At 61.4% G+C, this 27500-nt stretch overlaps 3 non-coding genes across 3 annotated transcripts; all 3 read right to left on the bottom strand.

Moving 5' to 3' along the window:
* Positions 1-2866: 2866 nt before the first annotated feature.
* On the bottom strand, positions 2867-2985 carry LOC131867262 (5S ribosomal RNA). The gene has a single exon (XR_009365821.1). It is a non-coding gene; the product is annotated as a 5S ribosomal RNA (ribosomal RNA).
* Positions 2986-8927: 5942 nt separating this feature from the next.
* Positions 8928-9046, bottom strand: LOC131867219 (5S ribosomal RNA). The gene has a single exon (XR_009365778.1). It is a non-coding gene; the product is annotated as a 5S ribosomal RNA (ribosomal RNA).
* Positions 9047-14963: 5917 nt separating this feature from the next.
* On the bottom strand, positions 14964-15082 carry LOC131867220 (5S ribosomal RNA). Its single transcript, XR_009365779.1, has one exon. It is a non-coding gene; the product is annotated as a 5S ribosomal RNA (ribosomal RNA).
* Positions 15083-27500: the final 12418 nt, after the last annotated feature.

Consider the following 27500-nt stretch of genomic DNA (forward strand, 5'->3'; position numbering starts at 1 on the left):
ATCTCCCCAAAGGGGAGGAGTCCCTCGAGGCGGGGGTTGCCGACGGTGCGACCCTTTCCTTTGCCCGAGGGTTGAGCGCGGTTTGTGGCGCACTCTTTTCTTCCCCGGATGCCAAGTGTGGATGAAAATATGATGCGACCCTGGGTCCGCCTTCCTGTCAAAGGGCTGAGTGGGGTTTTCCAAGCTCTGAAGAGGGGTTTCTCATCCGGGTGCCAAGATGGGGCAACCCTTGGGGCCGCATTTTTTTTCGTCCAAGTGCTGGGCGAGGCTCCGAAGAGGGGGTTTCTCATCCGGGTGCCAAGATGGGGCAACCCTTGGGGCCGCATTTTTTTTCGTCCAAGTGCTGGGCGAGGCTCCGAAGAGGGGTTTCTCATCCGGGGGCCGAGCTGGGCAAAACCCTTGGGCCGCATTTTTTTTGTCCAAGTGTTGGGCGGGGCTTCGAAGAGGGGTTTCTCATCCAGGGGCCAAGCTGGGCAACCCTTGGGCCGCATTTTTTTTCGTCCAAGTGTTGGGGCGGGGCTTCGAAGAGGGGTTTCTCATCCGGGGGCTGCATTTTTTTTGTCCAAGTGCCGGGCGGGGCTCCGAAGAGGGGTTTCTCATCCAGGTGCCAAGCTCGGCAACCCATGTGCCCGCATTTTTTTTCGTCCAAGTGCTGGGCGGGGCTCCGAAGAGCGGAAGTGGAAGTGGGGGTTTCGGGCATTACCCTCGAGCCACCTTTCCGTCCGAGAGTTTAGTGAGGCTTTTTACCGGTTGCAGCTCCCCATGTCCGAACTGGGGATTTCTGGGTAGGGCTTCGGGTGCGCATTACTTTTTTGCCCAAGCGTCCAGTGGGGTTTCTGGTGCGCTCCGAAGTGGGGTTATTGGAGCGGGCCCCTCTTTTTTTGTCCGAGCGTTTGGTGGGGTTGCGCGCCCTGGTGGGCACCATGGTGCGCACCAAGGAGCGCTCCGAAGTGTGCTCCAAGGTGCGGCGTGCACGAAGTCGGAGCCCGGTTTGCCCCGGGTGCGCACTCTCGCGTGCACCTTCGCCGCGGTGGGCACCATGGCGTGCACGAAGTCGGAGCCCGGTTTGCCCCGGGTGCGCACCTCGCGTGCACCTTCGCCGGGGTGGGCACCTCGGCTGGGTTGCGCGCCCTGGTGCGCACCAAGGAGCGCTCCGAAGTGTGCTCCAAGGTGCGGCGTGCACGAAGTCGGAGCCCGGTTTGCCCCGGGGTGCGCACCTCGCGTGCACCTTGGCGCGGTGGGCACCATGGCGTGCACGAAGTCGGAGGCCCGGTTTGCCCCGGGGTGCGCACCCCCGCGTGCACCTTCGCCGGGGTGGGGCACCTCGGCTGGGTTGCGCGCCCTGGTGCGCACCAAGGAGCGCTCCGAAGTGTGCTCCAAGGTGCGGCGTGCACGAAGTCGGAGCCCGGTTTGCCCCGGGTGCGCACCTCGCGTGCACCTTCGCCGCGGTGGGCACCTTGGCTGGGTTGGGCACCATTGAGCGCTCCGAAGTGTGCTCCAAGGTGCGCACCATGGCCCTCCAAGGTGCGCAGCATGGCGTGCACGAAGTCGGAGCCCGGTTTGCCCCGGGTGCGCACCTCGCGTGCACCTTCGCCAGGGTGGGCACCTCGGTGCGCACACCTTCTCAATGTTTTCTTGCCTTTTCTGGAAATTGGTGAAGGCAGCGCATCAAAGGTGCGCACCTCGGTGTGCTCCGAGGTGCGAACCCGAGAGCGCTCCGAGGTGCCCACGAAGTCGAAAGTCGGGTTAATTGCATTGTTTTCCCCGGGTGCGCTCCGAGGTGCGCAACATCGGTGCGCACCAAGGAGGGCTCCGAAGTGTGCTCCAAGGTGCGCACGATTCGGAGCTCGGTTTGCCCGGGGTGCGCACACCTTGGCTGGGTTGCGCACCCTTTGTGCGCTCCCAAGGTGCGCACGAAGTCGGAGCTCGGTTTGCCCCGGGTGCGCACCTTCGCCAGGGTGCGCACCTTGATGCGCACGCCTTGGCTGGGCTGCGCACCTTGGTGGGCGCCATGGTGCGCACCTTTCGTGCGCTCCAAGGTGCGCACGAAGTCGGAGCCTCGGTTTGCCCCGGGTGCGCACCTTGGTGGGGCGCCATGGTGCACTCCGAGGTGCCCAAGATTGGTGCGCACCAAGGAGCGCTCCGAAGTGCGCTCCAAGGTGCGCAGGTGCGCGCGAAGTCGAAAGTTGGGTTAATTGTCCGGCTTTGCCTCGGGTGCGCACCTTGCGTGCACCTTCGCCAGGGTGGGCGCCTTGGTGCGCACACCTTGGCTGGGCTGCGCACCCGGGCGCGCACACCTTGGCACCCGCGTTTCCTTCATTTTAAATTTTTTTTTTTTACAATCTCTCAAGTGGGAAATTCTATAATCTCAACTTTTTTTGCCTTTTCAGGAAACTTTTGAATGGAGCGCATCATTGGTGCGCTCCGAAGTGTGCTCCAAGGTGCGCACCTCTGGTGTGCTCCAAAGCTCTCTCTAGCTGCGTGCACCTGCCCCGGCCGCGCACCCGGCCCCCGCCCAGCTTCGCTCACCTGTCCCGGGCGTCTGGTGCGGAACCTTAGAGTAAGAAACATCACCGTGCACCTTGGCCAACGTGCGCGACTCGACCGAGCGCGCACTGGCCGAGGTGCACACCGATTTCACCTGGGGTGCGCGCGCAGCACCTCGGGCGCACCGGGGTGCGCGCACAACGCCCGGGTTGCACCGTGGCCTGTGTGCTCGGGGCGCCTCGGGTGCGCGCTCGGTGTCGCCCCCCGCGCGCGCGGTAGTGCGGGCAGCGCACCCCGGCCCGGCCCGGCCCCGACGAGAACGCAAACGGGCAAAAGGTTTATTCAAATAGCATTGCGACGCCCGGCGAAAAACTAAAAAAGGGTGCAACACCGGGACTTCCCGGGAGGTCACCCATCCCAGTACTACTCCGGCCCAAGCGCGCTTAACTGCGGAGTTCTGATGGGATCCGGTGCACTAACGCTGGTATGATCGCACCCGTTATGAGCTTGTCGCAGTGTGTACTTAGCAAACCGCGACCCACGTGCGAATCCACCCCGGCCACCCACCCCCGTCGAGGTGCACACCCTCCCTCGCGAAGTGCGCCCCGTTCGCCAAGTGTGAGCCCTGCCCGGGTGCGCGCACCTTGCTAGGGCGTCGGGTGTGCACCCGGCCCGGCCTACGTGCGTGCACCTGGACGGGGCGTCGTGTGCGTGCAGTGTCCCGTCTGCAACGCGGTGCCCACACACCACCTCGGGCGCAACGACCTGCGCTCACATGTGGGCCGAGTGCACCTTGGTGCATGTTCGGGGCGCCTCGGGTGCACGCTCGATCTTGCCCCGGTGCACCAAGGCGCTCGGTTTGCCCCGGGTGCGCACTTGGTGCAAGGTGGGCACCCAAAATAGGGATCAAGCACCAAAACACAAGTTTCGGGATGCAAAATGGGACCCAAGGACCACAAATGCGTTCCAAGACCCATGATGGGTCCACGAGAACAAAAATGTGTTCCGAGACTTAATAAACAAATATTGGGTTTTAGGAGAAGAAACATGCTCTGATGCCCAAAACGAGAATCGACCCCGAAAAGGCCACAGGCCAAAAGTGGGATGCGAGACAAAAAAAAATGGGACCCGAGGACCAAAATTGGGTTCCCAGGTCGAAGACAGGGCAACCGGACAAGAAACGACCTCTAAGGCTCGAAATGAGTCCCGACGACTAAAACTTGACAAGAAGCACCCATCAGGCACCCAACTCGACACCCATGGGATGCCGACCCACCCGGGCTTCCACCTAGCACACCTTGGCACCCACCCACCCTCGCACCCAACCTCGCACCCAACTTAGCACCTTTGAACCCACATTGGCACTCACCCTGACCCTGGCACCTTGGAACCCACATTGGCACTCACCTTGACCCTGGCACCCACCTTTGCACTCACCTTGGGACCCACCCTGGCTCCCACCTCGGCACCCACCCAGACACCCACCTTGGTTCCTTGGCACCCACCTTGGATCCTTGGCACCCACCCCGACACCCACCTTGGCACGCAACTTGGCTACTTGCCACCCACCTTGGCTCCTTGACGCCCACCCCGACAACCACCCCGTGACCTACCCTGGCTAGGGTTGGTGCACACCCACCCTGGTGCCCACCTTGGCACCCACCCCATGACCCACCTTGGCACGCACCTTAGTACCCACCCCGTTACCCACCCTAGGACCCACCCCGTGACCCACCTTGGCCAGGGTGGGTGCCTTGGTGCGCACAACTTGCCTGGGCTGCACACCAGGGCGGGCTCAAGATGGCACCCGCGTTCCGTTTTTTTCACTATCTTTCAAAACGGAAATTTTAAAATCTCGTTTTTTTTTTTTTTTGCCTTTTCTGGGAAATTAGTGAAGGCAGCGCATCAAAGGTGCGCAATGCTGGTGCGAACCCGGGAGCGCTCCGATGTGTGCTCCAAGGTGCGGCGTGCACGAAGTCCGAGCCCGGCTTGCCCCGGGTGCGCACCTCGCGTGCACCTTCGCCGGGGTGAGCACCTTGGCTGGGTTGCGCGCCCTGGTGCGCACCAAGGAGCGCTCTGAAGTGTGCTCCAAGGTGCGGCGTGCACGAAGTCGGAGCTCGGTTTGCCCCGGGTGTGCACCTCGGGTGCGCACCTCGCGTGCACCTTCGCTGCGGTGGGCACCTTGGCTGGGTTGCGCGCCTTGGTGGGCACCATGCAGTGCACGAAGTCGGAGCCCCGGTTTGCCCCGGGCGCGCACCTCCGCCAGGGTGGGCACCTTGGTGCGCACAACTTGCCTGGGCTGCGCACCAGGAAGGGCTCAAGATGGCACCCGCGTTCCGTTTTTTTCACTATCTTTCAGAACGGAAATTTTAAAATATCGTTTTTTTTTGCCTTTTCTGGAAATTAGTGAAGGCAGCGCATCAAAGGTGCGCAACGCTGGTGCGAACCTGGGAGCGCTCCGATGTGTGCTCCAAGGTGCGGCGTGCACGAAGTCGGAGCCCGGTTTGCCCCGGGTGCGCCCTGGTGGGCACCATGGTGCGCACCAAGGAGCGCTCCGAAGTGTGCTCCAAGGTGCGGCCTGCACGAAGTCGGAGCCCGGTTTGCCCCGGGCGTGCACCGCGGGTGGGCACCTTGGTGCGCATGCCTTGCCTGGGCTGCGCACCAGGGCGGGCTCAAGATGGCACCCGCGTTCCGTTTTTTTCACTATCTTTCAAAACGGAAATTTTAAAATCTCATTTTTTTTTGCCTTTTCCTGGAAATTAGTGAAGGCAGCGCATCAAAGGTGCGCACCCTCGCTGCCCACCACGGTGCGCAACGCCGGTGGGCACCCGGGAGTGCTTCGAAGTGTGCTCCAAGGTGCTGCGTGCACGTTGTCGAGCCCGGTTTGCCCCGGGTGCGCACCTCGCGTGCACCTTCGTCGGGGTGGGCACCTTGGCTGGGTTTGCCCGGCTGCGCTCCGAAGCGGGGTTATTGGAGCGCCGCCTCTTTTTTTGTCGGAGCGTTTGGTGGGGTTTCTCGCATTGGCTCTTCCCAGGCCCGGTTGCCACCCTGGCGCGCACGAAGTCGGAAGTAGGGTTAATTGCCCGGGTGCGCACCTTTGCCAGGGTGGGCACCTTACCTGGGCTGTGCACCAGGGCGGGCTCAAGATGGCACCCGCGTTCCGTTTTTTTTCACTATCTTCAAAACGGAAATTTTAAAATCTCCTCTTTTTTTTTTGCCTTTTCTGGAAATTAGTGAAGGCAGCGCATCAAAGGTGCGCACCTCGCTGCCCACCTTGGTGTGCTCTGAGGTGCGCACCCGGGAGCGCTACGAAGTGTGCTCCAAGGTGCGGCGTGCACGTTGTCGGAGCCCGGTTTGCCCCGGGTGCGCACCTCGCCTGCACCTTGGCCGGGGTGGGCACCCTGGCTGGGTTTGCCCAGGGTGCGCTCCGAAGCGGGGTTACTGGAGCGCCCCCTCTTTTTTTGTCAGAGCGTTTGGTGGGGTTTCTCGCATTGGCTCTTCCCAGGCCCGGTTGTTGGGTGCGCTCCCACCCTGGCGCGCGCGAAGTTGGAAGTTGGGTTAATTGCCCGGGCGCGCACCTTCGCCAGGGTGGGCACCTTGGTGCGCACACCTTGGCTGGGCTGCGCACCAGGGCGGGCTCAAGATGGCACCAGCATTCCCTTTTTCTCACTATCTTTCAAAACGGAAATTTTAAAATCTCGTTTTTTTTTGCCTTTTATGGAAATTAGTGAAGGCATCGCATCAAAGGTGCGCACCTCGCTGCCCACCTTGGTGTGCTCCGAGGTGCCCCACCACGGTGCGCTCCGAGGGTGCCCACCACGGTGCGCAACGCCGGTGCGAACCCGGGAGCGCCCCGATGTGTGCTCCAAGGTGCGGCGTGCACGAAGCCGGACCCCGGTTTGCCCCGGGGTGCGCACCTCGCGTGGCACCTTGGTGCGCACCACCTTGGCTGGGTTGCGCGGCCTGGTGGGCACCATGGTGCGCACCAAGGGAGCGCTCCAAAGTTGTGCTCCAAGGTGCGGCGTGCACGAAGTCCTAGCCCGGTTTGCCCCGGGGTGCGCACCTTCGCCGCGGTGGGCACCATGGCGTGCACGAAGTCGGAGCCCCGGTTTGCCCCGGGTGCGCACCTCGCGTGCACCTTCGCCGGGGGTGGGCACCTCGGCTGGGTTGCGCGCCCTGGTGCGCACCAAGGAGCGCTCCGAAGTGTGCTCCAAGGTGCGGCGTGCACGAAGTCGGAGCCCGGTTTGCCCCGGGTGCGCACCTTCGCCGCGGTGGGCACCCTGGTGCGCACCATGGCGTGCACGAAGTCGGAGCCCGGTTTGCCCCGGGTGCGCACCTCGCGTGCACCTTCGGCGGGGTTGCGCGCCCTGGTGCGCACCAAGGAGCGCTCCGAAGTGTGCTCCAAGGTGCGGCGGTGCACGAAGTCGGAGCCCGGTTTGCCCCGGTGTGCGCACCTCGCGTGCACCTTCGGCGGGGTTGCGCGCCCTGGTGGGCACCATGGTGCGCACCAAGGAGCGCTCCGAAGTGTGCTCCAAGGTGCGGCGTGCACGAAGTCGGAGCCCGGTTTGCCCCGGGTGCGCACCTCGCGTGCACCTTCGCCGCGGTGGGCACCATGGCGTGCACGAAGTCGGAGCCCGGTTTGCCCCGGGTGCGCACCTCGCGTGCACCTTCGCCGGGGTGGGCACCTCGGCTGGGTTGCGCGCCCTGGTGCGCACCAAGGAGCGCTCCGAAGTGTGCTCCAAGGTCGCGTGCGTGCACGAAGTCGGAGCCCGGTTTGCCCCGGGTGCGCACCTCGCGTGCACCTTCGCCGCGGTGGGCACCATGGCGTGCACGAAGTCGGAGCCCGGTTTGCCCCGGGTGCGCACCCCGCGTGCACCTTCGCCGGGGTGGGCACCTCGGCTGGGTTGCGCGCCCCCTGGTGGCGCACCAAGGAGCGCTCCGAAGTGTGCTCCAAGGTGCGGCGTGCACGAAGTCGGAGCCCGGTTTGCCCCCGGGTGCGCACCTCGCGTGCACCTTCGCCGCGGTGGGCACCTTGGCTGGGTTGGGCACCATTGAGCGCTCCGAAGTGTGCTCCAAGGTGCGCACCCATGGCCCTCCAAGGTGCGCAGCATGGCGTGCACGAAGTCGGAGCCCGGTTTGCCCCGGGTGCGCACCCTCGCGTGCACCTTCGCCAGGGTGGGCACCCTCGGTGCGCACACCTTCTCAATGTTTTCTTGCCTTTTCTGGAAATTGGTGAAGGCAGCGCATCAAAGGTGCGCACCTCGGTGTGCTCCGAGGTGCGAACCCGAGAGCGCTCCGAGGTGCCCACGAAGTCGAAAGTCGGGTTAATTGCATTGTTTTCCCCCGGGTGCGCTCCGAGGTGCGCAACATCGGTGCGCACCAAGGAGGGCTCCGAAGTGTGCTCCAAGGTGCGCACGATTCGGAGCTCGGTTTGCCCGGGGTGCGCACACCTTGGCTGGGTTGCGCACCCTTTGTGCGCTCCAAGGTGCGCACGAAGTCGGAGCTCGGTTTGCCCCGGGTGCGCACCTTCGCCAGGGTGCGCACCTTGATGCGCAACGCCTTGGCTGGGCTGCGCACCTTGGTGGGCGCCATGGTGCGCACCTTTCGTGCGCTCCAAGGTGCGCACGAAGTCGGAGCTCGTTTGCCCCGGGTGCGCACCTTGGTGGGCGCCATGGTGCACCTCCGAGGTGCCCAAGATTGGTGCGCACCAAGGAGCGCTCCGAAGTGCGCTCCAAGGTGCGCAGGTGCGCGCGAAGTCGAAAGTTGGGTTAATTGTCCGGTTTGCCTCGGGTGCGCACCTTGCGTGCACCTTCGCCAGGGTGGGCGCCTTGGTGCGCACACCTTGGCTGGGCTGCGCACCCGGGCGCGCACACCTTGGCACCCGCGTTTCCTTCATTTTAAATTTTTTTTTTTACAATCTCTCAAGTGGGAAATTCTATAATCTCAACTTTTTTTGCCTTTTCAGGAACTTTTGAATGGAGCGCATCATTGGTGCGCTCCGAAGTGTGCTCCAAGGTGCGCACCTCTGGTGTGCTCCAAAGCTCTCTCCAGCTGCGTGCACCTGCCCCGGCCGCGCACCCCGGCCCCGCCCAGCTTCGCTCACCTGTCCCGGGCGTCTGGTGCGGAACCTTAGAGTAAGAAACATCACCGTGCACCTTGGCCAACGTGCGCGACTCGACCGAGCGCGCACTGGCCGAGGTGCACACCGATTTCACCTGGGTGCGCGCGCAGCACCTCGGGCGCACCGGGGTGCGCGCACAACGCCCGGGTTGCACCGTGGCCTGTGTGCTCGGGGCGCCTCGGGTGCGCGCTCGGTGTCGCCCCCCGCGGCGCGCGGTAGTGCGGGCAGCGCACCCCGGCCCGGCCCGGCCCCGACGAGAACGCAAACGGGCAAAAGGTTTATTCAAATAGCATTGCGACGCCCGGCGAAAAACTAAGAAAGGGTGCAACACCGGGACTTCCCGGGAGGTCACCCATCCCAGTACTACTCCGGCCCAAGCGCGCTTAACTGCGGAGTTCTGATGGGATCCGGTGCACTAACGCTGGTATGATCGCACCCGTTATGAGCTTGTCGCAGTGTGTACTTAGCAAACCGCGACCCACGTGCGAATCCACCCCGGCCACCCACCCCCGTCGAGGTGCACACCCTCCCTCGCGAAGTGCGCCCCGTTCGCCAAGTGTGAGCCCTGCCCGGGTGCGCGCACCTTGCTAGGGCGTCGGGTGTGCACCCGGCCCGGCCTACGTGCGTGCACCTGGACGGGGCGTCGTGTGCGTGCAGTGTCCCGTCTGCAACGCGGTGCCCACACACCACCTCGGGCGCAACGACCTGCGCTCACATGTGGGCCGAGTGCACCTTGGTGCATGTTCGGGGCGCCTCGGGTGCACGCTCGATCTTGCCCCGGTGCACCAAGGCGCTCGGTTTGCCCCGGGTGCGCACTTGGTGCAAGGTGGGCACCCAAAATAGGGATCAAGCACCAAAACACAAGTTTCGGGATGCAAAATGGGACCCAAGGACCACAAATGCGTTCCAAGACCCATGATGGGTCCACGAGAACAAAAATGTGTTCCGAGACTTAATAAACAAATATTGGGTTTTAGGAGAAGAAACATGCTCTGATGCCCAAAACGAGAATCGACCCCGAAAAGGCCACAGGCCAAAAGTGGGATGCGAGACAAAAAAAAATGGGACCCGAGGACCAAAATTGGGTTCCCAGGTCGAAGACAGGGCAACCGGACAAGAAACGACCTCTAAGGCTCGAAATGAGTCCCGACGACTAAAACTTGACAAGAAGCACCCATCAGGCACCCAACTCGACACCCATGGGATGCCGACCCACCCGGGCTTCCACCTAGCACACCTTGGCACCCACCCACCCTCGCACCCAACCTCGCACCCAACTTAGCACCTTTGAACCCACATTGGCACTCACCCTGACCCTGGCACCTTGGAACCCACATTGGCACTCACCTTGACCCTGGCACCCACCTTTGCACTCACCTTGGGACCCACCCTGGCTCCCACCTCGGCACCCACCCAGACACCCACCTTGGTTCCTTGGCACCCACCTTGGATCCTTGGCACCCACCCCGACACCCACCTTGGCACGCAACTTGGCTACTTGCCACCCACCTTGGCTCCTTGACGCCCACCCCGACAACCACCCCGTGACCTACCCTGGCTAGGGTTGGTGCACACCCACCCTGGTGCCCACCTTGGCACCCACCCCATGACCCACCTTGGCACGCACCTTAGTACCCACCCCGTTACCCACCCTAGGACCCACCCCGTGACCCACCTTGGCCAGGGTGGGTGCCTTGGTGCGCACAACTTGCCTGGGCTGCACACCAGGGCGGGCTCAAGATGGCACCCGCGTTCCGTTTTTTTCACTATCTTTCAAAACGGAAATTTTAAAATCTCGTTTTTTTTTTTTTTTTGCCTTTTCTGGAAATTAGTGAAGGCAGCGCATCAAAGGTGCGCAATGCTGGTGCGAACCCGGGAGCGCTCCGATGTGTGCTCCAAGGTGCGGCGTGCACGAAGTCCGAGCCCGGCTTGCCCCGGGTGCGCACCTCGCGTGCACCTTCGCCGGGGTGAGCACCTTGGCTGGGTTGCGCGCCCTGGTGCGCACCAAGGAGCGCTCTGAAGTGTGCTCCAAGGTGCGGCGTGCACGAAGTCGGAGCTCGGTTTGCCCCGGGTGTGCACCTCGGGTGCGCACCTCGCGTGCACCTTCGCTGCGGTGGGCACCTTGGCTGGGTTGCGCGCCTTGGTGGGCACCATGCAGTGCACGAAGTCGGAGCCCGGTTTGCCCCGGGCGCGCACCTCCGCCAGGGTGGGCACCTTGGTGCGCACAACTTGCCTGGGCTGCGCACCAGGAAGGGCTCAAGATGGCACCCGCGTTCCGTTTTTTTCACTATCTTTCAGAACGGAAATTTTAAAATATCGTTTTTTTTTGCCTTTTCTGGAAATTAGTGAAGGCAGCGCATCAAAGGTGCGCAACGCTGGTGCGAACCTGGGAGCGCTCCGATGTGTGCTCCAAGGTGCGGCGTGCACGAAGTCGGAGCCCGGTTTGCCCCGGGTGCGCCCTGGTGGGCACCATGGTGCGCACCAAGGAGCGCTCCGAAGTGTGCTCCAAGGTGCGGCCTGCACGAAGTCGGAGCCCGGTTTGCCCCGGGCGTGCACCGCGGGTGGGCACCTTGGTGCGCATGCCTTGCCTGGGCTGCGCACCAGGGCGGGCTCAAGATGGCACCCGCGTTCCGTTTTTTTCACTATCTTTCAAAACGGAAATTTTAAAATCTCATTTTTTTTTGCCTTTTCTGGAAATTAGTGAAGGCAGCGCATCAAAGGTGCGCACCTCGCTGCCCACCACGGTGCGCAACGCCGGTGGGCACCCGGGAGTGCTTCGAAGTGTGCTCCAAGGTGCTGCGTGCACGTTGTCGGAGCCCGGTTTGCCCCGGGTGCGCACCTCGCGTGCACCTTCGTCGGGGTGGGCACCTTGGCTGGGTTTGCCCCGGCTGCGCTCCGAAGCGGGGTTATTGGAGCGCCGCCTCTTTTTTTGTCGGAGCGTTTGGTGGGGTTTCTCGCATTGGCTCTTCCCAGGCCCGGTTGCCACCCTGGCGCGCACGAAGTCGGAAGTAGGGTTAATTGCCCGGGTGCGCACCTTTGCCAGGGTGGGCACCTTACCTGGGCTGTGCACCAGGGCGGGCTCAAGATGGCACCCGCGTTCCGTTTTTTTCACTATCTTTCAAAACGGAAATTTTAAAATCTCCTCTTTTTTTTGCCTTTTCTGGAAATTAGTGAAGGCAGCGCATCAAAGGTGCGCACCTCGCTGCCCACCTTGGTGTGCTCTGAGGTGCGCACCCGGGAGCGCTACGAAGTGTGCTCCAAGGTGCGGCGTGCACGTTGTCGGAGCCCGGTTTGCCCCGGGTGCGCACCTCGCCTGCACCTTGGCCGGGGTGGGCACCCTGGCTGGGTTTGCCCAGGGTGCGCTCCGAAGCGGGGTTACTGGAGCGCCCCCTCTTTTTTTGTCAGAGCGTTTGGTGGGGTTTCTCGCATTGGCTCTTCCCAGGCCCGGTTGTTGGGTGCGCTCCCACCCTGGCGCGCGCGAAGTTGGAAGTTGGGTTAATTGCCCGGGCGCGCACCTTCGCCAGGGTGGGCACCTTGGTGCGCACACCTTGGCTGGGCTGCGCACCAGGGCGGGCTCAAGATGGCACCAGCATTCCCTTTTTCTCACTATCTTTCAAAACGGAAATTTTAAAATCTCGTTTTTTTTTGCCTTTTATGGAAATTAGTGAAGGCATCGCATCAAAGGTGCGCACCTCGCTGCCCACCTTGGTGTGCTCCGAGGTGCCCACCACGGTGCGCTCCGAGGTGCCCACCACGGTGCGCAACGCCGGTGCGAACCCGGGAGCGCCCCGATGTGTGCTCCAAGGTGCGGCGTGCACGAAGCCGGACCCCGGTTTGCCCCGGGTGCGCACCTCGCGTGCACCTTGGTGCGCACACCTTGGCTGGGTTGCGCGGCCTGGTGGGCACCATGGTGCGCACCAAGGAGCGCTCCGAAGTGTGCTCCAAGGTGCGGCGTGCACGAAGTCCTAGCCCGGTTTGCCCCGGGTGCGCACCTTCGCCGCGGTGGGCACCATGGCGTGCACGAAGTCGGAGCCCCGGTTTGCCCCGGGTGCGCACCTCGCGTGCACCTTCGCCGGGGTGGGCACCTCGGCTGGGTTGCGCGCCCTGGTGCGCACCAAGGAGCGCTCCGAAGTGTGCTCCAAGGTGCGGCGTGCACGAAGTCGGAGCCCGGTTTGCCCCGGGTGCGCACCTTCGCCGCGGTGGGCACCCTGGTGCGCACCATGGCGTGCACGAAGTCGGAGCCCGGTTTGCCCCGGGTGCGCACCTCGCGTGCACCTTCGGCGGGGTTGCGCGCCCTGGTGCGCACCAAGGAGCGCTCCGAAGTGTGCTCCAAGGTGCGGCGTGCACGAAGTCGGAGCCCGGTTTGCCCCGGGTGCGCACCTCGCGTGCACCTTCGGCGGGGTTGCGCGCCCTGGTGGGCACCATGGTGCGCACCAAGGAGCGCTCCGAAGTGTGCTCCAAGGTGCGGCGTGCACGAAGTCGGAGCCCGGTTTGCCCCGGGTGCGCACCTCGCGTGCACCTTCGCCGCGGTGGGCACCATGGCGTGCACGAAGTCGGAGCCCGGTTTGCCCCGGGTGCGCACCTCGCGTGCACCTTCGCCGGGGTGGGCACCTCGGCTGGGTTGCGCGCCCTGGTGCGCACCAAGGAGCGCTCCGAAGTGTGCTCCAAGGTGCGGCGTGCACGAAGTCGGAGCCCGGTTTGCCCCGGGTGCGCACCTCGCGTGCACCTTCGCCGCGGTGGGCACCATGGCGTGCACGAAGTCGGAGCCCGGTTTGCCCCGGGTGCGCACCCCGCGTGCACCTTCGCCGGGGTGGGCACCTCGGCTGGGTTGCGCGCCCTGGTGCGCACCAAGGAGCGCTCCGAAGTGTGCTCCAAGGTGCGGCGTGCACGAAGTCGGAGCCCGGTTTGCCCCGGGTGCGCACCTCGCGTGCACCTTCGCCGCGGTGGGCACCTTGGCTGGGTTGGGCACCATTGAGCGCTCCGAAGTGTGCTCCAAGGTGCGCACCATGGCCCTCCAAGGTGCGCAGCATGGCGTGCACGAAGTCGGAGCCCGGTTTGCCCCGGGTGCGCACCTCGCGTGCACCTTCGCCAGGGTGGGCACCTCGGTGCGCACACCTTCTCAATGTTTTCTTGCCTTTTCTGGAAATTGGTGAAGGCAGCGCATCAAAGGTGCGCACCTCGGTGTGCTCCGAGGTGCGAACCCGAGAGCGCTCCGAGGTGCCCACGAAGTCGAAAGTCGGGTTAATTGCATTGTTTTCCCCGGGTGCGCTCCGAGGTGCGCAACATCGGTGCGCACCAAGGAGGGCTCCGAAGTGTGCTCCAAGGTGCGCACGATTCGGAGCTCGGTTTGCCCGGGGTGCGCACACCTTGGCTGGGTTGCGCACCCTTTGTGCGCTCCAAGGTGCGCACGAAGTCGGAGCTCGGTTTGCCCCGGGTGCGCACCTTCGCCAGGGTGCGCACCTTGATGCGCACGCCTTGGCTGGGCTGCGCACCTTGGTGGGCGCCATGGTGCGCACCTTTCGTGCGCTCCAAGGTGCGCACGAAGTCGGAGCTCGGTTTGCCCCGGGTGCGCACCTTGGTGGGCGCCATGGTGCACTCCGAGGTGCCCAAGATTGGTGCGCACCAAGGAGCGCTCCGAAGTGCGCTCCAAGGTGCGCAGGTGCGCGCGAAGTCGAAAGTTGGGTTAATTGTCCGGTTTGCCTCGGGTGCGCACCTTGCGTGCACCTTCGCCAGGGTGGGCGCCTTGGTGCGCACACCTTGGCTGGGCTGCGCACCCGGGCGCGCACACCTTGGCACCCGCGTTTCCTTCATTTTAAATTTTTTTTTTTTACAATCTCTCAAGTGGGAAATTCTATAATCTCAACTTTTTTTGCCTTTTCAGGAAACTTTTGAATGGAGCGCATCATTGGTGCGCTCCGAAGTGTGCTCCAAGGTGCGCACCTCTGGTGTGCTCCAAAGCTCTCTCCAGCTGCGTGCACCTGCCCCGGCCGCGCACCCGGCCCCGCCCAGCTTCGCTCACCTGTCCCGGGCGTCTGGTGCGGAACCTTAGAGTAAGAAACATCACCGTGCACCTTGGCCAACGTGCGCGACTCGACCGAGCGCGCACTGGCCGAGGTGCACACCGATTTCACCTGGGTGCGCGCGCAGCACCTCGGGCGCACCGGGGTGCGCGCACAACGCCCGGGTTGCACCGTGGCCTGTGTGCTCGGGGCGCCTCGGGTGCGCGCTCGGTGTCGCCCCCCGCGCGCGCGGTAGTGCGGGCAGCGCACCCCGGCCCGGCCCGGCCCCGACGAGAACGCAAACGGGCAAAAGGTTTATTCAAATAGCATTGCGACGCCCGGCGAAAAACTAAGAAAGGGTGCAACACCGGGACTTCCCGGGAGGTCACCCATCCCAGTACTACTCCGGCCCAAGCGCGCTTAACTGCGGAGTTCTGATGGGATCCGGTGCACTAACGCTGGTATGATCGCACCCGTTATGAGCTTGTCGCAGTGTGTACTTAGCAAACCGCGACCCACGTGCGAATCCACCCCGGCCACCCACCCCCGTCGAGGTGCACACCCTCCCTCGCGAAGTGCGCCCCGTTCGCCAAGTGTGAGCCCTGCCCGGGTGCGCGCACCTTGCTAGGGCGTCGGGTGTGCACCCGGCCCGGCCTACGTGCGTGCACCTGGACGGGGCGTCGTGTGCGTGCAGTGTCCCGTCTGCAACGCGGTGCCCACACACCACCTCGGGCGCAACGACCTGCGCTCACATGTGGGCCGAGTGCACCTTGGTGCATGTTCGGGGCGCCTCGGGTGCACGCTCGATCTTGCCCCGGTGCACCAAGGCGCTCGGTTTGCCCCGGGTGCGCACTTGGTGCAAGGTGGGCACCCAAAATAGGGATCAAGCACCAAAACACAAGTTTCGGGATGCAAAATGGGACCCAAGGACCACAAATGCGTTCCAAGACCCATGATGGGTCCACGAGAACAAAAATGTGTTCCGAGACTTAATAAACAAATATTGGGTTTTAGGAGAAGAAACATGCTCTGATGCCCAAAACGAGAATCGACCCCGAAAAGGCCACAGGCCAAAAGTGGGATGCGAGACAAAAAAAAATGGGACCCGAGGACCAAAATTGGGTTCCCAGGTCGAAGACAGGGCAACCGGACAAGAAACGACCTCTAAGGCTCGAAATGAGTCCCGACGACTAAAACTTGACAAGAAGCACCCATCAGGCACCCAACTCGACACCCATGGGATGCCGACCCACCCGGGCTTCCACCTAGCACACCTTGGCACCCACCCACCCTCGCACCCAACCTCGCACCCAACTTAGCACCTTTGAACCCACATTGGCACTCACCCTGACCCTGGCACCTTGGAACCCACATTGGCACTCACCTTGACCCTGGCACCCACCTTTGCACTCACCTTGGGACCCACCCTGGCTCCCACCTCGGCACCCACCCAGACACCCACCTTGGTTCCTTGGCACCCACCTTGGATCCTTGGCACCCACCCCGACACCCACCTTGGCACGCAACTTGGCTACTTGCCACCCACCTTGGCTCCTTGACGCCCACCCCGACAACCACCCCGTGACCTACCCTGGCTAGGGTTGGTGCACACCCACCCTGGTGCCCACCTTGGCACCCACCCCATGACCCACCTTGGCACGCACCTTAGTACCCACCCCGTTACCCACCCTAGGACCCACCCCGTGACCCACCTTGGCCAGGGTGGGTGCACCCACCCTGGTGCCCACCTTGGCACCCACCCATCCTAGCACCCAGCCTGTGACCGGGCTTGGAACCCAACCTTGCACCCGTCTTGGCCAGTGTGGGTGCGCACCCATCCTGGCACCCACGTTGTGACACACCCTTTAACCCACGCACCCTAGCAGCCACGTTGGCACCCACCTTGGAACACAACCTAGCAACTTGGCACCCACCCCGTGACCCACCTTGGCATCCACCATAGCAGTCGCCCACTTGGCACCCACCTTGGAACCCAAGTTGGCACCCACCTCGGCACCCACCTTGACACTTGTGGACCCACCTTGCCACTCACCCTAGCATCGACCCATCCTAGCACCCACCCTGGCACCTTTGCACCCTAGCACTCACCCATCCTAGCACCTAACCTGTGACCCACCTTGACACTCACCCTCGCACCCACCTTGGAACCCAACCTAGCACCCACCCACCCTGACACCAACCCTAGCACCTACCCACCCTTGCACCCACCCTGTGACCCATCTTGGCACCCACCCATCCTACCACTCAACCTATCACCCACCTTCTCACCCACCTTGGCATCCACCTTAGCACCCACCCACACTGGCACCTTGGCACCCACCTCGGGCAAGGTGGGTGCACACCCACCCTGACACCCAATTTAGAACCAACCGAGCATGTTACCCACCTTGGCACCCACATTGCAGCCCACCCTAGTACCCACCCTATGACCCACATTGGCATCCACACCCTAGCACCCAGGCACCTCGACACCCGCCTTGACACGCACCCTAGCACTAAACCTGTGACCCACCTTGGAACTCACCCTAGAACCCACCCACCCTGTGAACCACCTTGGCATCCACCTTAGCACCCACCCACCTTGGCACCCACTCTAGCACTCACCCATCCTAACACCCAACTTGTTACCCACCTTGGCACCCGCCCTCGCGTCCACCTTGAAACCCACCCTAGCACCCACCCACGCAGGAGCCCACCTTGGCACCCAACCTAACACCCACGCATCCTGGCACCCAACTTGTGACCCACCTTGGAACCCACCCTAGTACCCACCTTTGAACCCACTATATCACCAACCCACCTTGGCACCCACCCTATGACCCTCTTTGGAATCCACCCTAGCACGCACCCACCCTGGCACCCACCATGGAGCGCACCCTAGCACCCACCCACCTCGGCACGCACCTCAACACCCACCTTGGTGTGCGCACTGCGCCAACCTCTCAAAGACCCTATGTGGTGCGCTCCAAAGTGTACACCTTTGGTGCGCTCCAAGGTGCGCACCTTTGGTGCACACCGAGGTGCACACCAAAGTGTGCACCGAGGTGAGCACCAAAGTGCACTCCAAGGTGCACACCAAGGCGTGCACCTTTGGTGCGGTCAATGCAAACGAATTCGGAAGTTGGGGTCGATGTCCTAATCGCTGCTGCAGACTACACGTATGAGAATCGGACAAATAGCTTTATATAGGGGAGGTGTTGCGTTTGATGGGTCGACTCCCCTGGTTGTGTGCACTGCACCAACTTCAAAGACCCTGTCTTGTTTAAGAAGTCAAAAGTTGGGGTGGATGTCCTAATCATTGCTGCAGTCTACGCATGTATGAGAATCAGACAAATAGCTTATATAGGGGAGGTGTTGCATTCGGTGGGTTGACTCCCCTGGTTGTGCGCACTGCGCCAACCTCAAAGACCCCGCATAGCAGAAGAAGTCGGAAGTCGGATTTTGGTGAGCACCAAGGCGTGCACCTTTGGTGCGGTCAACGCAGACGAATTCAGAAGTTGGGGTGGATGTCCTAATCGTTGTTGCAGGCTACACATGTATGAGAATCAGACAAATAGCTTATATAGGGGAGGTGTTGGGTTTGATGGGTCAACTCCCTTGGTTGTGCGCATTACGCCAACCTCAAAGACCTTGTTTTCGTTAAGAAGTCAAAAGTTGGGGTCAATGTCCTAATGGCTCCTGTAGGCTACACATGTATGAGAATCGGACAAATAGCTTATATAGGGGAGGTGTTGGGTTTGATGGGTCGACTCCCCTGGTTGTGCGCATTACGTCAACCTCAAAGACCTTGTTTTCGTTAAGAAGTCAAAAGTTGGGGTCGATGTCCTAATTGCTCCTGTAGACTACACATGTATGAGAATCAGACAAATAGCTTATATAGGGGAGGTGTTGGGTTTGATGGGTTGACTCCCCTAGTTGTTCGCATTACACCAACCTCAAAGACCTTGTTTTCGTTTAGAAGCCGAAAGTTGGGGTCGATGTCCTAATTGCTCCTGCAGGCTACGCATGTATGAGAATCAGACAAATAGCTTATATAGGGGAGGTGTTGGGTTTGATGGGTCGACTCCCCTGGTTGTGCGCATTGCGCCAACCTCAAAGACCCTGCATTGCGGATGAAGTCGAAAGTCAGAGTTTGGTGTGCTACAAGGTGTGGTCGAAGGTGCTCACCTAGGTGTGCACCTTTGGAGCGCAGGAAAAGTGCCCTCCAAAAGTGCGCACCTTTGGAGTGCACAAAAGTGCCCTCCAAAAGTGCGCACCTTTGGAGCGCACAAAAGTGCCCTCCAAAAAGTGCCCTCCAAAAGTGCGCACCTTTGGAGCGCACAAAAGTGCCCTCCAAAAAGTGCCCTCCAAAAGTGCGCACCTTTGGAGTGCAGAAAAGTGCCCTCCAAAAAGTGCCCTCCAAAAGTGTGCACCTTTGGAGTGCACAAAAGTGCCCTCCAAAAGTGCGCACCTTTGGAGCGCAGAAAAGTGCCCTCCAAAAAGTGCCCTCCAAAAGTGCGCACCTTTGGAGCGCAGAAAAGTGCCCTCCAAAAAGTGCCCTCCAAAAGTGCGCACCTTTGGAGCGCAGAAAAGTGCCCTCCAAAAAGTGCCCTCCAAAAGTGCGCACCTTTGGAGCGCAGAAAAGTGCCCTCCAAAAAGTGCCCTCCAAAAGTGCGCACCTTTGGAGCGCACAAAAGTGCCCTCCAAAAAGTGCCCTCCAAAAGTGCGCACCTTTGGAGCGCACAAAAGTGCCCTCCAAAAGTGCGCACCTTTGGAGCGCACAAAAGTGCCCTCCAAAAGTGCGCACTTTTGGTGCGCACCAAGGCGCTGGTTCGGTCGTTGCAGGCGAGTTCGGAAGTTGGGGTCGATGTCCTGAGCGGAGGTGCAAACTACACAGGTGTCGGAATCGGACAAATAGCTTATATAGGGGAGGTGTATGCTTCGATGGGTCGACTCCCCAGGTTGAGCGCACCGCGCCAACCTCAAAGACCCTACGGTATGGATGAAGTCGGAAGTTGGGTCCGATGACCGATTCGATTAGTAGGTATGCTCATGAGGTCGGAATTTGGGTCCGATGACCTGCCATGTGCAGGAAGGCGAATGTTGGCACTGTGCGTTGCAAGGTGCACACCAAGGTGCTGGTGCGGTCTTTTTAGTCGAGTTCGGAAGTTGGGGTCGATGTCCTGATCGGAGGTGCAAGCTACACAGGTGTGGGAATCGGACAAATAGCTTATATAGGGGAGGTGTATGCTTCGTTGGGTCGACTCCCCGGGTTGAGCGCACCGCGCCAACCTCAAAGACCCTACGGTATGGATGAAGTCGGAAGTTGGGTCCGATGACCGATTCGATATGTAGGCATACTCGCGAGGTCGGAATTTGGGTCCGATGACCTGCCATGTGCAGGAAGGCGAATGTTGGCACTGTGCGTTGCAAGGTGCGCACCAAGGCGCTGGTTCGGTCGTTGCAGGCGAGTTCGGAAGTTGGGGTCGATGTCCTGATCGGAGGTGCAAACTACACAGGTGTGGGAATCGAACAAATAGCTTATATAGGGGAGGTGTATGCTTCGTTGGGTCGACTCCCCGGGTTGAGCGCACCGCGCCAACCTCAAAGACCCTACGGTATGGATGAAGTCGGAAGTTGTGTCCGATGACCGATTCGATATGTAGGCATACTCGCGAGGTCGGAATTTGGGTCCGATGACCTGCCATGTGCAGGAAGGCGAATGTTGGGACTGTGCGTCGCAAGGTGCGCACCAAGGCGCTGGTGCCGTCGTTGCAGTCGAGTTCGGAAGTTGGGGTCGATGTCCTGGTCAGAGGTGCAAACTACACAGGTGTGGGAATCGGACAAATAGCTTATATAGGGGAGGTGTATGCTTCGATGGGTCGACTCCCCGGGTTGAGCGCACCGCGCCAACCTCAAAGACCCTACAGTATGGATGAAGTCGGAAGTTGGGTCCGATGACCGATTCGATACGTAGGCATATTGGCGAGGTCTGAATTTGTGTCCGATGACCTGCCATGCGCAGGAAGGCGGAATTTGGGTCCGATGACCGAGTTGATGGCGTGCCATGCGCAGAAAGGCGGAATTTGGGTCCGATGACCGAGTTGATGTTGATGGCCCGCCATGCACAGGAAGGCGGAATTTGGGTCCGATGACCGATTTGAAGGCGTGCCATGCGCAGAAAGGCGGAGTTTGGGTCCGATGACCGAGTTGATATTGATGGCCCGCCATGCGCAGGAAGGCGGAATTTGGGTCCGATGACCTGACATACGCATGGAGTCCGACTCGGGGGCCGATGTTCGATTCGATGACTTGCATTGTGGGTAAAGTCGGAAGTTGTGGTCTTTGACCCGATTCGATGACCAGACTTCGGCTGCTTGAGAATCGGACAAATAACTTATATAGGGGAGGTAGTGTTCTCGAGCATCCTCCCCCCGTGCCCGTTTATGTCGATTGATGCTGGTGCTCGACTGGTTGGAGCGCTCGGATGCAAAAATCTTGCACCAGGATTTATCGATTGTGATGGACACGGCAAGTCTCCTGATTGCTATGCAGGAGCTCATCGTGAATCTCTATGCGGCCTTGGTATGGACTCGACCTGCGGAATGGTTCGGCAATGGTAGTCGCTCCAACACGTCCTTGCAATGGCCACAGAGGTGATTCGACTAGAGCTCCAGTCTAGCTTTTGGGTTGCTTGGCGGACTGGTATAGCCGCGATCGAGTTCCGGCCATGAACGTTTTAGATAGCTCTTGGGCTTTCTGGGACGGAAGTCGGAAGTTTGGGCTGTTGTCCGATTTGATGACCATTCTTCGGATGTGTGAGAATCGGACAAATAACTTATATAGGGGACTGTGTTGTCTCACGCAGCCCCCTCCGTGCCCCTCTATCTCGACCGATGTTGGTGCTTGAAAGGGTTGGGATCGCTCGGATTTATAAACGTGCACCACCATTTGTCGAGTGTGAGGGACGCGGCAGGTCTCCTAAATGCTATACGGGCGCTCTCTGAGAATCTCTATCCGGCCTCGACACAGACTAGTCTTGCTGAATGGTTTGGCACTGGTAGTCGATCCAACACGTCGTTGTTGTGGCCGCCTAGGCGATTCGATTCGAGCCCCCGTCTAGCTTTTGGGTTGCTTGGCGGATTTTGCCCTATCCGCAAGTGAGCTCGGTCCCTAAACGTTCGAGAAACCCGATTGCTATGCGCCGACTCTCTTTCTTGCGAGCCTCCATCTAGCTTTTGGGTCTCTACGGAACGGAAGTCGGAATCTGGGACCGTTGTTTGATTCGACGAGGCAGACTACGGTTGTGCGAGAATCGGACAAATAACTTATATAGGGGAGGTGTTGACTGGAGCATTCTCCCCCGTGCCCCTCTAACTCGACCAATGCTGGCGCTCGAACGGTGGTAGCGCTCGGATTTTCGTTGAGCGCCAGCATTGGTCGATTTAGAGGGGCATGCGAGATTCCCGAATGCTATGCGAGGGCTCTAACGGAAATGTCTATTGGTTTCGGTATGGATGCAATTGCGAGTGGTTCGGCAAAGGTAGTCGTTCCGATGCGTCCATGTCGTGGCCAAATCGATAATTCGATTTGAGCCCTCGTATAGCATTTGGGTCTCTCGATGTGATTCCGCATTCCAGTCCCTTTGGGCACTGCTTGAGCCGCATCCCAGGGGGTTCCCTTCCCAATAATCTGCCTCGCAACCCGATTGCTATGCGGTGAGGCTCCTCGGCCGCCTCGGAACTATCTGTGTATCAGACGCATCGCGGGATAAGGGGTTGGCAACGGTAGTCGCCCCAAGCGCGTCCGATGCTTGGACCATTCCGAGGCGGCCCTGAAGCCTCTTCCGTCTAGCCGTTGGGTCCTTCTCGCCGCATCCCTTGCCTCGCACCCCGATTGCTATGCGGTGAGGCTCCTCGGCCGCCTTGGAACTATCTGTGTATCAGACGCATCGCGGGATAAGGGGTTGTCACTGGTAGTCGCCCCAAGCGCGTCCGATGCTTGGACCATTCCGAGGCGGCCCTGAAGCCTCTTCCGTCTAGCCGTTGGGTCCTTCTCGCCGCATCCCTCGACTCGCACCCCGATTGCTATGCGGTGAGGCTCCTCGGCCGCCTTGGAACTATCTGTGTATCGGACGCGTCGCGGGATAAGGGGTTGTCACTGGTAGTCGCCCCAAGCGCGTCCGATGCTTGGACCATTCCGAGGCGGCCCTGAAGCCTCTTCCGTCTAGCCGTTGGGTCCTTCTCGCCGCATCCCTCGCCTCGCACCCCGATTGCTATGCGGTGAGGCTCCTCGGCCGCCTTGGAACTATCTGTGTATCGGACGCGTCGCGGGATAAGGGGTTGTCACTGGTAGTCGCCCCAAGCGCGTGCGATGCATGGACCATTCCCAGGCGGCCCTGAAGCCTCTTCCGTCTAGCCGTTGGGTCCTTCTCGCCGCATCCCTCGCCTCGCACCCCGATTGCTATGCGGTGAGGCTCCTCGGCCGCCTTGGAACTATCTGTGTATCGGACGCGTCGCGGGATAAGGGGTTGTCACTGGTAGTCGCCCCAAGCGCGTCCGATGCTTGGACCATTCCGAGGCGGCCCTGAAGCCTCTTCCGTCTAGCCGTTGGGTCCTTCTCGCCGCATCCCTCGCCTCGCACCCCGATTGCTATGCGGTGAGGCTCCTCGGCCGCCTTGGAACTATCTGTGTATCGGACGCGTCGCGGGATAAGGGGTTGTCACTGGTAGTCGCCCCAAGCGCGTCCGATGCTTGGACCATTCCGAGGCGGCCCTGAAGCCTCTTCCGTCTAGCCGTTGGGTCCTTCTCGCCGCATCCCTCGCCTCGCACCCCGATTGCTATGCGGTGAGGCTCCTCGGCCGCCTTGGAACTATCTGTGTATCGGACGCGTCGCGGGATAAGGGGTTGTCACTGGTAGTCGCCCCAAGCGCGTCCGATGCTTGGACCATTCCGAGGCGGACCTGAAGCCTCTTCCGTCTAGCCGTTGGGTCCTTCTCGCCGCATCCCTCGCCTCGCACCCCGATTGCTATGCGGTGAGGCTCCTCGGCCGCCTTGGAACTATCTGTGTATCGGACGCATCGCGGGATAAGGGGTTGTCACTGGTAGTCGCCCCAAGCGCGTCCGATGCTTGGACCATTCCGAGGCGGCCCTGAAGCCTCTTCCGTCTAGCCGTTGGGTCCTTCTCGCCGCATCCCTCGCCTCGCACCCCGATTGCTATGCGGTGAGGCTCCTCAGCCGCCTTGGAACTATCTGTGTATCGGACGCGTCGCGGGATAAGGGGTTGTCACTGGTAGTCGCCCCAAGCGCGTCCGATGCTTGGACCATTCCGAGGCGGCCCTGAAGCCTCTTCCGTCTAGCCGTTGGGTCCTTCTCGCCGCATCCCTCGCCTCGCACCCCGATTGCTATGCGGTGAGGCTCCTCGGCCGCCTTGGAACTATCTGTGTATCGGACGCGTCGCGGGATAAGGGGTTGTCACTGGTAGTCGCCCCAAGCGCGTCCGATGCTTGGACCATTCCGAGGCGGACCTGAAGCCTCTTCCGTCTAGCCGTTGGGTCCTTCTCGCCGCATCCCTCGCCTCGCACCCCGATTGCTATGCGGTGAGGCTCCTCGGCCGCCTTGGAACTATCTGTGTATCGGACGCGTCGCGGGATAAGGGGTTGTCACTGGTAGTCGCCCCAAGCGCGTCCGATGCTTGGACCATTCCGAGGCGGCCCTGAAGCCTCTTCCGTCTAGCCGTTGGGTCCTTCTCGCCGCATCCCTCGCCTCGCACCCCGATTGCTATGCGGTGAGGCTCCTCGGCCGCCTTGGAACTATCTGTGTATCGGACGCGTCGCGGGATAAGGGGTTGTCACTGGTAGTCGCCCCAAGCGCGTCCGATGCTTGGACCATTCCGAGGCGGACCTGAAGCCTCTTCCGTCTAGCCGTTGGGTCCTTCTCGCCGCATCCCTCGCCTCGCACCCCGATTGCTATGCGGTGAGGCTCCTCGGCCGCCTTGGAACTATCTGTGTATCGGACGCGTCGCGGGATAAGGGGTTGTCACTGGTAGTCGCCCCAAGCGCGTCCGATGCTTGGACCATTCCGAGGCGGCCCTGAAGCCTCTTCCGTCTAGCCGTTGGGTCCTTCTCGCCGCATCCCTCGCCTCGCACCCCGATTGCTATGCGGTGAGGCTCCTCGGCCGCCTTGGAACTATCTGTGTATCGGACGCGTCGCGGGATAAGGGGTTGTCACTGGTAGTCGCCCCAAGCGCGTCCGATGCTTGGACCATTCCGAGGCGGACCTGAAGCCTCTTCCCTCTAGCCGTTGGGGCTTTCTCGCCGCATCCCTCGCCTCGCACCCCGATTGCTATTCGGTGAGGCTCCTCGGCCGCCTTGGAACTATCTGTGTATCGGACGCATCGCGGGATAAGGGGTTGGCAGTGGTAGTCGCCCCAAGCGCGTCCGATGCTTGGACCATTCCGAGGCGGCCCTGCAGCCTCTTCCGTCTAGCCGTTGGGGCCATCTCGCTGCATCCCCCACCTCGCACCACGATTGCTATGCGGTGAGGCTCCTTGGCCGCCTCGGAACTATCTGTGTATCGGACGCATCGCGGGATAAGGGGTTGTCACTGGTAGTCGCCCCAAGCGCGTCCGATGCTTGGACTATTCCGAGGCGGCCCTGCAGCCTCTTCCGTCTAGCCGTTGGGGCCATCTCGCCGCATCCCCCAGCTCCTCGGCCGCCTCGGAACTATCTGTGTATCGGACGCATCGCGGGATAAGGGGTTGGCAGTGGTAGTCGCCCCAAGCGCGTTCGATGCTTGGACTATTCCGAGGCGGCCCCGCAGCCTCTTCCGTCTACCCTTTGGGGCCATCTCGCCGCATCCCTCACCTCGCACCCCGATTGCTATGCGGTGAGGCTCCTCGGCCGCCTGGGAACTATCTTCGTATCGGATGCATCGCGGGATAAGGGGTTGTCACTGGTAGTCGCCCCAAGCGCGTCCGATGCTTGGACTATTCCGAGGCGGCCCTGTGGCCTCTTCCGTCTAGCCGTTGGGGCCATCTCGCCGCATCCCTCACCTCGCACCCCCATTGCTATGCGGTGAGGCTCCTCGGCCGCCTTGGAACTGTCTTCGTATCGGAAGCATCGCGGGATAAGGGGTTGTCACTGGTAGTCGCCCCAAGCGCGTCCGATGCTTGGACTATTCCGAGGCGGCCCTGCAGCCTCTTCCGTCTAGCCGTTGGGGCCATCTCGCCGCATCCCCCACCTCGCACTCGGATTGCTATGCGGTGAGGCTCCTCGGCCGCCTTGGAACTATCTTCGTATCGGACGCATCGCGGGATAAGGGGTTGTCACTGGTAGTCGCCCCAAGCGCGTCCGATGCTTGGACTATTCCGACGCGGCCCTGTGGCCTCTTCCGTCTAGCCGTTGGGGCCATCTCGCCGCATCCCCCACCTCGCACCCCGATTGCTATGCGGTGAGGCTCCTCGGCCGCCTTGGAACCATCTTCGTATCGGACGCATCGCGGGATGAGGGGTTGTCACTGGTAGTCGCCCCAAGCGCGTCCGATGCTTGGACCATTCCGAGGCGGCCCTGAAGCCTCTTCCGTCTAGCCGTTGGGGCCTTCCCGCCCCATCCCTCGCCTCGCACCCCCGATTGCTATGCGGTGAGGCTCCTCGGCCGCCTTGGAACCATCTGTGTATCGGACGCATCGCGGGATAAGGGGTTGGCACTGGTAGTCGCCCCAAGCGCGTCCGATGCTTGGAGCATTCCGAGGTGGCCCTGAAGCCTCTTCCGTCTAGCCGTTGGGGCCTTCCCGCCCCATCCCTCGCCTCGCACCCCGATTGATATGCGGTGAGGCTCCTCGGCCGCCTTGGAACTATCTGTGTATCGGACGCATCGCGGGATAAGGGGTTGGCACTGGTAGTCGTCCCAATCGCGTCCGATGCTTGGACCATTCCGAGGCGGCCCTGCAGCCTCTTCCGTTTAGCCGTCGGGGCCTTCCCGCCGCATCCCTCGCCTCGCATCCCGATTCCTATGCGGTGAGTCTTCTCGGCCGCCGCGGAACTATACCTGTTATTGCTACTGCATCCTTCGGCTGGTAACCTCCTCTGCCGCCTTGGAACGTTCTCTTTGTCGGACGCGTCGCGGGATAAGGGGTTGGCACTGGTAGTCGCCCCAAGCGCGCCCGATGCATAGACCGCTCCGAGTTGACCTTGCTTTCAGCCTCTCACATGCATAGACCTCTCTGAGTCGACCCTGCAGCCTCTCACGTTTAGCCTTTGGAATCTCGCCTCACAACATGATTGCTATCCTTGATGCATCCCTTGCCTCGAGCCCTGATTGCTTTCTTGGCTGCATCCCTCCTCTCCTCACAGCCCGGTTGTCATCACTGCTTCATCCGTCGCTTCATGCATTCTGGCTGCTGGGCCCTTCCCACCGCACACCTCGATTGCTATCTCTTCTGCATCACACACCCCGATTGCTATCTCTGCTACATCCCTCGGCTCTCACTTCTGCATCCTTCGCCTCCCACCTCGATTGCTATCAATGCTGCATCCGTAACCTCACACCCCGATTGCTATGCGGGGAGGCTCCTTGGCCGCCTTGGAAATTTCTGTGTGTCGGACGCACCGCGGGATAAGGGGTTGGCACTGGTAGTCGCCCCAAGTGCGCCCGATTCTTAGACCGCTTCGAGGTGACCTCGTAGCCTCTTTCGTCCAGGCTTCCTGCCTTCAACGCCCTTTTTACACCTCGATTGCTATGCGCGGGCTCGTTGGCGTCTATCACCTCTCTGCGAAGAGTGGCACGATGATTGTTGGGGTAAATCGTAGCAGTCCGATCTCTGGCCTTGGGCCATTGTGAGGGCTGATCGATTTCCTGTGCGCATCTCGTGTTCGCCCAGTAACAGACTCGACGA

Source organism: Cryptomeria japonica, unplaced genomic scaffold (genome assembly GCF_030272615.1).
Source record: "Cryptomeria japonica unplaced genomic scaffold, Sugi_1.0 HiC_scaffold_166, whole genome shotgun sequence".
Taxonomy (NCBI): domain Eukaryota; kingdom Viridiplantae; phylum Streptophyta; class Pinopsida; order Cupressales; family Cupressaceae; genus Cryptomeria; species Cryptomeria japonica.